We start from the raw sequence: 12,440 nt of genomic DNA on the forward strand, positions 1-12,440 counted from the left end.
AAATGCTACATTTTCATCAGTTCATTTGCCAGTATCAAAGGAGCGTATTTGGCTAGCTCCCTAAATTTATTCTCGTACTCTGTCACAATCATTCCTCCTTGTCGAAGGAGGAGAAACTCACCCTCCTTTTCATTACGGTAAGTGAGGGGGAAGTACTTCCCATGAAAGTGTGTCTCAAAAGCGTCTCAAGTCCACACATGTCCTACGGTAACCCAATTGGGGACCACAACCCGGCCAAGCAGGACCCACCCCCCTTTGGGAGAAAGAGCGCTCCCGCTCTGATACCATTTGTAAAGCTCGGCCCCAACAGTAAGATATTGTCTGCTTTGCCCAAGGGCGCATAGATTTGTTCTTGGGGCTAGCCCATGTCTCACCCCAAAATGCATCTTACCATTGAAGGTCGAAGCCCCACTTATAGCCCAGATCAACAGGCATTCCCTTTCCGATGTGGGACGGGCGAACTGCCCCTGACCAACTGGTAGTCTATTTTTGAAGCCCGACCAGTTCACTTTGGGACTCGGATGCAACCCGACTAGGGACCACAGCCCGGCCAAGCTCGTCCCACGTCAGAAAGGGAATGCCTGTCGATCTGGGCTATAAGTGGGGCTTCGGCCTTCAATGGTAAGACGCCTTTTGGGGCGAGCTATAGGCTAGCCCCGAGAACAAATCCATGCGCCCTCGGGCAAAGCGGACAATATCTTACTGTTGGGGCTGGGCTATTACAATTATCCATATCACAAAGTTCCTGGATCATGGTCACCTTTGAATTGAACCGTTCAGGCAATGAGCGCAGTATCTTTGCACAGACTTTACTTTTTGGGATTCTATCACCAAGACCCCACATAGAGTTAACAATGTCATTCAATTTTATATAGAAGTTGATGCAAGTTTCACTTTCTTCCATACGTATTTCCTCAAATTTGGTTGTGAGGATTTGGACTTTAGATTTCTTGACAATTGTTGCTCCTTCGTATGTCATTTCCAAAACATCCCAAGCTTGCTTTGTAGTATCACAGGATATAATTCTCATGAATTCATCTAGTGATAGTAATAACATTTAGAGCCTTTGCATTGGCACTACTCTCAATTTTCTGAAGATTGGTTTAAGTAAAATAGGTGTTACTTTTACAGTTACAGATCCATCGGTACCAGTCACTTCAGTAGTAGGAGGGGTCCAATTGGTCACTGTGGCTTACCACACGCTCTCATCCATGGTGTTTAATAAAACCTCATTTTGGCTTTCCAATATGCATAATTGGAGCCATCAAATGGTGGAGGCCTAGTGACTGAAAGGCTATCAAAATTTGACATCTTAAAAAGCTCAGATCGATTAGCTCAAGAAATAAATCTAAAAAAAATAAGGCGAGTTATTAGGCTTTGATACCACTTGAAAAGGCCGAGTTAAGAGTCCTAGAGGGGAGGACGGGTTGAATAGGACTGCCAAATTAAAAATTAAATGCGAAAATAAACAATTGTAAATAAAGATAGCACTTAAACAATCTCACAAAGCAGAAATGAATAACAACCTCAAATGTACAAGTATTAAGAGGTTGATACAAATGTTGTTTTAAGGATAAACTTACACCAAAAACCAATGGCTTATGGTAGGACAACCTGATTCTTAGAACAGTTTGTGTATCAAAATTCTAAACCGATATAGCAGAATAAAGAATAAAATTGCAAAGAAAATAACTAAGCTATTACAACATTCCCACACTTGCATACAAGATTACAACATTCTCCACAAATGCTTAAAAGGAAATTACAACATTCACAAAATGCCACAATCAACCAACCACCACAAGACCAGAAATTATAGTGGTTCACTTGTGTGTACACCAACTGTTTAGAAAAATAGCCACACAGCTACTCCACTCCCAATATCCTCACACAGTGGATATTGGCGATCACTATGAAATAGGTTTTTCAAGGTTCACCTAAAACCTTCACAATTGTGACTTTCAAGTGGGCTTACACAATTCAAAAAACCCCATACTTTGAGTTTTCTGGATCACCTTAGACAACCAAAAAGAAAGAGATTTTTCCTGGCACAATCTCAAAGAAACCAAAAGAATAAATTTACAGAAATGTAAAATACTTATCTGGATATTTTCCTTTGATGCAGCCTGGTATAACTAATTCGAAGTAGAAGTTCAACATAGATGTTCAATGTTCACACTCAATTATGAAAAGGTTATAGGTTCTAAATGATTTTTAAATTAAATCACCTTGGGCTAGCTTGATTTGATTTTGATTCCAAGAAAGGGGAAAAACTAAAATCCCTTCTTCAAATGAGATTGGAATGTAGAACTCAAAATTAAATACAAAAATCTAAATTAAAGAGAATATTAAATGAGCACTAAATAGTTTAAGAATATCACAAACTTATCTCTCAGAGTGGTGTCTTGATTTTGCTTGAATTGAATAAAAAACTCTAAAAATTATGCTCTATTTATAAGTGTAGAAACTGTTCACTTGACTGGCCCAGAGGTCAGCTCGACTGGTCTAAGGACCAACAAACTTTTGAAAATTCGGGCGCGGTAAGATAAAGTCGTTCCACAACTGGTTGAATGGCCTGCACGATCGGTCGAGTGGCCTCTGTGACCGGTCGAGCCATGCCCACGATTGGTCGTGTGGGACCTAATTTGGTTGCTGGACTTTGAGTCCAGCCGACTGGACTTTAAGTTAAGCAACACTGTTCACTCGACTGGTCGAGCAGTCTCCAGGACTGGTCGAGGCTGTAACAAAAAATCCTGAAAATCAGTAAAAAACCTTAGACTAGTCGAGGAATTTCTTAGACTGGTCGAGCTAGTGCTAGGACTAGTCGAGAAACAACCTATACACTTATATAATGACCCAATTAAAGTATGCAATCAATATGACCTAAACTATGGTCAATCTAGGGTCATTCATACCTTATAAGTGATATTGAAACATCTTTTGTTTCGGTCGATGGTTGATCTTGAAGTTCACGAAGCTTGATATCTTGATGTATGTTGAAGCTTAAACTTATAACACTTTGAAGCTTGAATTTGAAACATTGAAGCTTGAACTTGTAACACTTGATTCGAAATTCACCTTGAACTTTGAGTACCAAAGTAAAGCATTTTATCTTAACATAGGTTGAAGTTTGAAAGCTTGATCTATCACTTGATGTTGTACTTGAACTTATGCATCTCTCATACTTATGATGCTTGAATCTTCGATTGGAACATCTTGAACTTGTACTTGAATTGCATAATCTTGACCAAAAAGATGAACTAAACAAGATACAGATTCCAAGAGGTTTTAGCACTACAAAATTTGACAATCATAAGAGCTAGAAAACATAGCACTTACATAATCTTCCATAGGGAGATGGTCCTCTAGGTTTTTAATCTGTACATCATCTATATCATCTGTATGATTGGATAGGGTCAACGCCCTACTCATAGTGATGGTTATCCTTTAAGATTAACAATACTTTAAGAGATTCATAAAAGCTATGTAAAGGTTCTGATACATCACATACTCCATTACTACGAGACGTATCAATATGTGCAAACAACATACATGAGATGCATGCCTAGCAAAGTGTGTACAACTCATCAAATATAGTGATCATCACAATGTGGAATATGATTCATAGAAAACCTAGATCACCCTGCATTCTCTACTATGGAGATTCACCGGCATGTCTACTGCTACCATGGATTTAGGTGAACACCTCGAGGCACACAACACATGAGTCGGATGAATTACATGACACGATTTGTTCATGGAGCGACTATTTTCGATATCCAATCCCAAAAGTGATGTAACATGCATTGCGAATTACTTACATCAATTTGTACACCACTATCTAAAAACTCATGGAAATACGCATCAACCAAGAGGGTCTCTACCCAGAGCGCATTGCGTCCATGATATAATAATTGAATCACTAGTTGTGATACCTTCAACACATCACTTGCATTAAGAGAATGTAATTGAATCATGGGAGTTATGGAATATCAAGACACATGTCCAAGCCGTAAAGGTAAATAGCACAAGGCTAGTAAAGTAAGGAAGAGAGTAGTAATGACTAACTCAACAAAGAGGAGAGTGGCAAGGGCCAACTTAATAATAATGAGAGTGGCAATGACCAACTTAATAAAGAAAAAGAGTAGTAAGGGCTAACTCAATAAATAGGAGAGTGGCAATGGCCAACTTAATAATACGAAGAGTGGTAATGGTCAACTCAATAATAAGAAGAGTAGTAAGGGCTAAGTCAAAAATTAGTAAAGGCAAGGGCAAGGCTTGTATCCATCGCCCCACATAAATTCATAAAAATCGCTTGTGATCATTCTACCATAATCTCAAAGGATAAATATGTGCAGATGGTAAATTAAACAATTAGAGAGAGAGAATCATAGTAACATGAGAATATATAAATGGCAAGATAATTCATATCAACTTAAATTAAGGTAAGCTTAAAGGAAAAAACCCTCACCTCTTGAATTCAATTACACTCTACGTTTATTATATTTGAATAGATGTACTGCAGTGCCCCAAATTCTAGCGCAATTAACACAATTCTTTTTGTTAGATCATCACATTATATGAATTATATAGTTCAGATCAAAACTTTAGGTTAAGGTTTAGTATCAATGTAGACCTAGGTTTACGTTAATTAATGTATAAATTAGAAAGTGTATAAAAAACTAACCTTGTTAAATAAATTTCAGCCCGATAGCTTGAGTTTGTCGACACTTTGATGATCTGACTCCGTTTGATTCACTTTAAACAATGTTGGCTTAGCTGGACCCATGCCAAGACCTGGTGAGTTGCTAAGTGATGCTCAATCTCTCTCTTTCTCTCATTTCTTCTCTTCATTTCTCCCTTTCTCTTTTCTTCTTCTTCTTCTTCTTCTCTCTCTCTCTCTCTCTCTCTCTCTCTTTCTTTTCTTTTCTTTCTTTCTTTCTTTCTTGTTTCTCTTTCTCTTCTTGCTGGTTGGATAGATGGTCTAAATGGACCAGATTCTCGTCTGAACCTCTCTCTCTCTCTCTTTGTTCTTTCTCTTCTCTCTTTTTTTTGCTCTTTCTTTTTCTCTCTCATCTACTTGTGCATTTTGAACGATGCCTCCCTTCCCAACATACCAGGCTTTTATAAGCCTTCAACCTACGACAGGGAGAATCCCAGTCCAATGCAATAGTGCTTTGTGTTGGCTTGCACGCGCACAAGAGCTTATGCTCGCCGCTGGTTCAACATGAATTTGGTTACATGGAGATGATCCACATATACAGATGTATCTCTGAGTCCCTATTCCACAAAATGGACAGTTCAGATCCACAGATGTGGCCCATTAAAAGGTGATGGGTTTCTTGTTTATACCAAGAAGAGGCTCAAACGAACATGGCGGATCTTCGGTCATGGAGTTTTCCTTCGATCTGATGATTAGAGATGACTTGGATGGACCCCAGGGAGCTCATGGGCCACAGAAGCCAGATTTTTGGATGTGGTTTTTTGATGGGTTTCGCAAGGCAACTCTTCAGCAAAACTCCTTCTGCAGCTTACGCGGACACCCTGGAAATCCGAGTGTTCTCGTCGTGGTAGGACTCTTCATGGTCTTTCCAAAATCTCTGGAGTGATTGGAAACTCACTCCTCTTTATTTGAACAATTTGAATTATCCATATTGCTAGAGTTGTGGCCCACTTGGATCAATCGCAGGTAACTTAATGATTTGCATTGGAATTTATTTACACGTGGAAGCTTGGAAAATGTGTGAGGGAACTTAGGGTCTTCTCGATTTTGACCCTTGGACGAGATGCATAGCTCTGATCATCAAGGATCATCATCATGGTGTGCCTCCAGCGCTCTTAAACGGACTCTGTCTGTTGACATTGCAGTGCAAAGGTCCTTCCTTTGTTGGGAATTGTGTGCACATGTAAGTGCTATAGTTTCTATCCCTGTTTGTTGTCAAATTTGTGGTGCCAAAATCACTATTATACTCTGTTATCTATAACTTGCATAAGTGAAGCTCTCTCAAGGATCAACATTCATGAACAAGCTAAGCTCACAACAAGAACTGCTCACAAGACAAGACTCAAGCTGAACAAGAACTGCTCACAAGACAAGACTCAAGCTGAACGCAAGACTCAAGCTGAAAAGAAAGTACAAGGCAAGACTCAAGCTGAAACTCAAGCCACTTTCAAGATTGAGCTACATTAAGGTTTGATCTACATCAAGACTTCAAGGCTCATACTTCAAGGTCTCTTGTTCCTAATGCTTCAATGTCCATACTTCATGGTTGAGGTTTGATTGACCATAGGTTGACCTTAGAAGTAGGTCATTTCGGATACATAAACCGAATGTTTATTTTACATGTGATTGGTCTGTTCTTCGACTAGTCCTAGACCTTCTTCGACTAGTCCTAGACTTGCTTTGACCAGTCTAAGAAATTCCTCGACCAGTCGTGAGTTTGTTACAAACTCCGGATAAAATCTGTTAGCCTTCGACTAGTCCAGGAATCTGTTCGACCAGTCGTAGGAACAGTGTCGACTGATCTTCGACCAGTCGTACATTCTTCGACTCGAAGTCCAGCGAAGATATTCAGGACCTACGACCAGTCGAAGGAAACCTACGACCAGTCATAGGTGACCTACGACCAGTCGTAGGAAAGCTTCGACCAGTCGTAGAACGGTCAGAGCATATCCCGCCGGATTTTTCAAATATCTGTTGTTGCTTCGACTAGTCGAAGAGCACTCTAGACCAGTCGAAGACCCGATCTTCTCACCTATAAATAGTGCACGAATCTCAGAAGAAATTATCGATTTAATTAAAGTATTCAAGCCAATCTTCGTCGAACTTCTGAGAGATAATTCTGTGCTCCATCTAAGCTAAGTGTGCTTATTTAATATTCTTCTTTCCTTAGCTTTATTTAATTGATTTTGTTTCTGCTATTCCAATCTGATTTGATAAGAGGAATTGTTATTCCCTTTCTTTGGAATCAAAATCAATTAAGGCAAGCCCTATTTGGTTTAATTTAAAATCTATTAGAATTAGAACCATTGTAATCGAGTACTGGACATTGAACTCGGACATTCAATCATCTACTCTGATTTGGTTCTACCGGGCTGCTACATCGAAGAAGATTTTCAGGTATTTTACATATTGTAAATTCCTTTCTATTATTTTGGTTTCTTTCAAGATTTGCGGAAAAATCTTGTTATATTGGTTATCCGAGGAGAGCCAGGAAAACTCGAAGTGGGGTTTTTAATTGTGTAAGCCCACATACAAAGACACAATTGTAAGGGTTTTGGGTGAACCTGGGAAAACCTATTTTTAGTGAACGCTAATATCCCCTGTGTGAGGATATTAGGAGTGGAGTAGCTTTTTGTGTGGCTGTTGTATAACAGTTGGTGAACACACAGGCGAACCACTATAATCCCTTGAGTTGTGGTTGTTTGATTTATTCTTTTAATCTTTTAATTAATTTTTGTGGGATGTATGTATGGTGGTGAATGTTGTAATTATTTCAAGCTTTGTGAGAATGTTGTAATAGCTTAGAATTTACTTTCTGCAATTCCTTTTTAAGCTTGATTTTCAATTTCATTTGAAAGTTGTTCCAGCAAGGTTGCCCTGCCATTTTTATGGTGTATGGCTGTCCCTAGAACAATACATTTTTAATTACAAGTCATTTCAATTCAGTTTATATTTATTTTTGTATTCCTCTTCGATTTGAGACTTGATACAAAGACCTTTCTAGAAATAAGGTTGTCCTACCATAAACTCTGGTTTTTGGTGTAAGGTTGTCCTTAGAACAACGTTTGTATCAACCTCTCAAGATCTGAATTTTGAGGTCATTTTAATTTACTGCATTGTGATTTACTTTGGCTATCATTTTCATTTTATTTCCGCTGTTATAAGATTTATTTGGCATTGTCCTATTCACCCCCCCTCTAGGACATATAGCTTGGCCTTTTCAAGTGGTATCAAAGCCTAATAGCTCCTTTTTAATTCTTGGATTTATTTCCTGAGCTAACGATTTAAGCTATTTAAGATGTCAAATTTTGATAGTCTTTCAGTCACTAGGCCTCCACCCTTTGATGGCTCCAACTATGCCTATTGGAAAGTCAGAATGAGGATCTTCCTCAAATCAATGGATGAAAATGTGTGGCAAGCCACAGTGACTGAATGGAATCCTCCTATCATGGAAGTTACTGGAGTTGATGGTTCAAAATCAATGAAAGTCACACCATATTACCAATGGACCACTCTTCAGAAAAGTGAGAGTAGTGCAAATGCTAAAGCACTAAATGCAATTACTTGCGCACTATCACCGGATGAGTTCAAAAGAATCATTTCCTGTGATACTGCAAAGCAAGCTTGGGATATATTAGAAATGACACACGAGGGTACTACAATTGTCAAAAAATCTAAAGTCCAACTCCTCACAACCAGATTTGAAGAAATTCATATGGAGGAAAATAAAATATTTATAGACTTTTACACTAGATTGAATGACATTGTAAACTCAATGTGGGGTCTTGGTGATAAAATCCCAGAAAGTAAAGTATGTGCAAAAATACTACGCTCACTTCCTGAACGGTTCAATTCTAAAGTAACTACGATCCAGGAACTTCGTGATACGGATAATATGAGGGTAGAAGAACTAGTTGGTTCACTACAAACCTACGAGTTAAACTTTAAAGCTCTTAAAGGAAAATCTATCGCACTAAAATCTTCTAAATGTAATTCAGAAGAAAATTCTGATTCAGAAGATGATATGGCTCTTTTAGCTAAAAAATTTTACAAAATTTTCAAAAGCAAGAAAAGGGTTGATTTTCAAAAATCAAATGATAAAAAGAAGTTTAGACCCAAATCTAGAAAATCTTTGAAAGATAGTCAATGTTACAACTGTCAAGAATATGGGCACTTAGCAAATAGATGTCCTAAAAGGGACAAACCCAAGAAGAAGGGTATGTTGGCTACATGGGATGAATCATCTAATTCTGAAGGTACTTCTGAATCAGAAGATTCTGAAACTGAGTCGGGCAATGAGGTCAAAGCTCTTATGACTCTAGCCAAATTCACATTTTCAGATAATGACTCTACAAGTGAAGAAAATCTGAATAGTGAATGTGAAAATGAAGATGATCTTCAAGACGCTTACAATGCCCTATATAAGGAAAGTTGTAAAATTGCTGTCAAACTTAAACTTCAAAAAGAAAAGTTTTCTAAACTCAAAAATTGTTTTGATTCACTTGTCTTAGAAAAATCACAAATTTCAGATAGTTTTGAAAAATCAAAATGCGATTTGGAATTCAAAAACTCCCTAATTATTGATTTAAAATCTGAAATTGAGAAACTTAAAACTGAAGTATCTTCTCTTCTGAGTTTAAAGGACACATGGAAGTATGCCCAAGGTGATCCAAAGTTAGAGAAACTTTTATCCGGATCAAGAAAATGTGGCGATCGATCCGGGTTGGGCTATGATGAAAATCTACCTCCTAAACAAAAGTATACTCCTCCTATGTTTGTTAAAGGAGAGTCCTCAAACTCAAAAGGGAAAAGTACTTATCAAGTTTTTTCTAAAAATTTAAAAACTTTTCAAAAACCTAGAAGCAGCCATGTCAACTTTAATCAGAAATGAAATCCACTAGCTGAAAAGATAGTTGATTTACTCAAGGAGCTATTAAAATCTAACTCTATAGGTCATTCCTACAAATGTACACAAAAGAAGACCAACTATGTTCCTAAACCCAAAACAGTTATGAAATGGGTTCCTAAAGTCACCTGCTTGGTTGCTCACACTGCTTTCAAAGCAACAAGTCATTCAAAGTGGTACCTAGACAGTGGATGCTCTAGGCATATGACAGGTGACAATGCCTTATTCACCGATCTGAAAGATATGACTGATGGTTCGATCACATTTGGTGATGGTAGCAACTGCAAGATTATAGGCCAAGGTACGGTTCAACTTTTTAATCTTCCTGTGTTTAAAAATGTTTTATACGTTGAAGGCCTAAAGCACAACTTGCTTAGTATATCACAAATATGTGATAATAATCATAATGTTCGGTTTTCTAATTAAAGCTGTGAAATACTAAATAATAAGGGTTCTGTAATATTAACTGGACGTAGAACGTCTGAAAATTGCTATATTATTAGTGAATCCAGCTCATCTAATCAAACATGTTACATGGTCCATACAGACGAGACTGATTTATGGCACAAACGTCTTGGACATGTACATTATCGAAATTTATATCGATTGAGCAAACGAGAACTTGTAAGAGGTTTACCCAAACTTCAGAAATTAGATAAAATATGTGGTGAGTGCCAGATAGGCAAACAAACAAAGAACTCACACAAAAAGGTGAATTCAAATACCACATCAAGACCACTCGAACTTCTCCACATGGACCTGATAGGACCTACCAGAACGGAAAGTCGTGGTGGTAAAAAGTACATCTTGGTAATAGTTGATGACTTTACCAGATTCACTTGGGTAGTCTTCTTAAGGGATAAGTCTGAAACCCTTGAAGAAGTAAGAAAAGTTCTTAAAAGGATTCAAACTGAAAAATCCTCTCAAATCAGTAAAATTCGTAGTGATCATGGATCTGAATTTGAGAATAGCAATTTTGAGAAGTTCTGTACCGACCAAGGAATATTACATGAATTCTCTGCTCCCAAAACTCCACAACAAAATGGAGTTGTAGAAAAAAAGAATAGGGTGCTTCAAGAAATGGCTAATGTCATGTTGAATAGCATGAAGCTCTCTAAAAATCTTTGGGCTGAAGCAGTCAACACAGCTTGCTATATTATTAATCGAGTATACACTAGAAAAGATAATAATAAAACGGCTTATGAATTGTGGTTCAATAAAAAGCCTACTGTTAAATACTTTCGAGTTTTTGGCAGCAAGTGCTATATTTTACGTGATCGTGAAAATTTGGAAAAGTTCGATATGAAGAGTGATGAAGGTATTTTTCTAGGATATTCTTTAAACAGTCGAGCTTATAGGGTCCTGAACAAAAGGACTAGTGTGATTCAAGAATCCATTAATGTTGTCATTGATGATCACTTAAACACACCAATCTCTAATTCAGATAATGATGAAGTACTAATCATTGATAAACCCGATACTTCATCGAATCAGACTGATTCTGAGTTGAGGACTGTTAAAGATCATCCAACCACACAAATTCTTGGAAACCCTCTCACCGGTGTTCGCACCCGTAGACAACTTGAGGATATATGTAATTATGTATGTTTTACATCCCAAATTGAACCATCTAATGTAAAAGAAGCTCTGGCTGATGAGAACTGGATTGTTGTGATGCAAGATGAACTCAACCAATTCGTAAGAAATGATGTTTGGTATCTCGTACCAAGACCTAAAGATAAACACATCATTGGAACAAAATGGATTTTCAAAAATAAGTCTGACGAATATGGAAATATAATTAGAAACAAGGCTAGACTGGTGGTACAAGGTTATACTCAAATTGAAGGGATTGATTTCGATGAAACCTTTGCACCAGTAGCACGTTTTGAATCTATCAGACTATTTATATCCATTACATATTTTAAAAAGATAAAGATCTATCAAATGGATGTAAAAAGTGCTTTTCTAAATGGCGATTTACATGAAGAAGTCTATGTTGAACAGCCAATGGGATTTGAAGATTCCAAAAATACTGATCATGTATATCGGCTTAAAAAGGCACTTTATGGATTAAAACAAGCACCTAGGGCATGGTATGAGAAACTAACAAAATTTCTTTTAAGTCATAATTTTCAAGTGGGATCTGTTGATAAAACTCTGTTTGTTAAGAAACATAATGATCATATCTTAATGGTACAGATTTATGTTGATGATATCATTTATGGATTAACTTGTACTAACTTGACTACTGAGTTTGCAGATTTGATGAAATCACAGTTCGAAATGAGCATGGTTGGGGAATTGACTTATTTCCTTGGATTACAAGTAAAGCAACAACCTGAAGGAATATTCATTTCTCAATCTAAGTATGCCTTAAATCTAATCAAGAGATTTGGATTTGGGAATGGCAAGAATTTCGATACTCCTATGAGTACTACCCTGAAACTATCAAAAGACTCTAATGGTAAAAATGTTGACTCAAAACTTTATCGGAGTATGATTGGTAGTTTGTTATATTTAACTGCTAGTAGACCTGATATTTTTCTAAGTGTTGGTATTTGCGCAAGATATCAATCTGATCCAAAAGAATCTCACTTGATTGCTGTCAAGCGAATTATTAGATATGTCGCAAGTACTGTAAATCTTGGTCTCTGGTATCCTCATGAAACCAATGTCCAATTAGCTGGGTACTCTGACTGGGCTGGTAATCTAGATGATAGAAAATCAACCAGTGGTGGTTGTTTTTACATTGGAAATTGTCTAGTTTCCTGGTTTAGTAAGAAACAAAATTCTATATCACTTTCAACA

The sequence above is a fragment of the Magnolia sinica genome, chromosome 3 (genome assembly GCF_029962835.1).
Source record: "Magnolia sinica isolate HGM2019 chromosome 3, MsV1, whole genome shotgun sequence".
Classification (NCBI taxonomy): domain Eukaryota; kingdom Viridiplantae; phylum Streptophyta; class Magnoliopsida; order Magnoliales; family Magnoliaceae; genus Magnolia; species Magnolia sinica.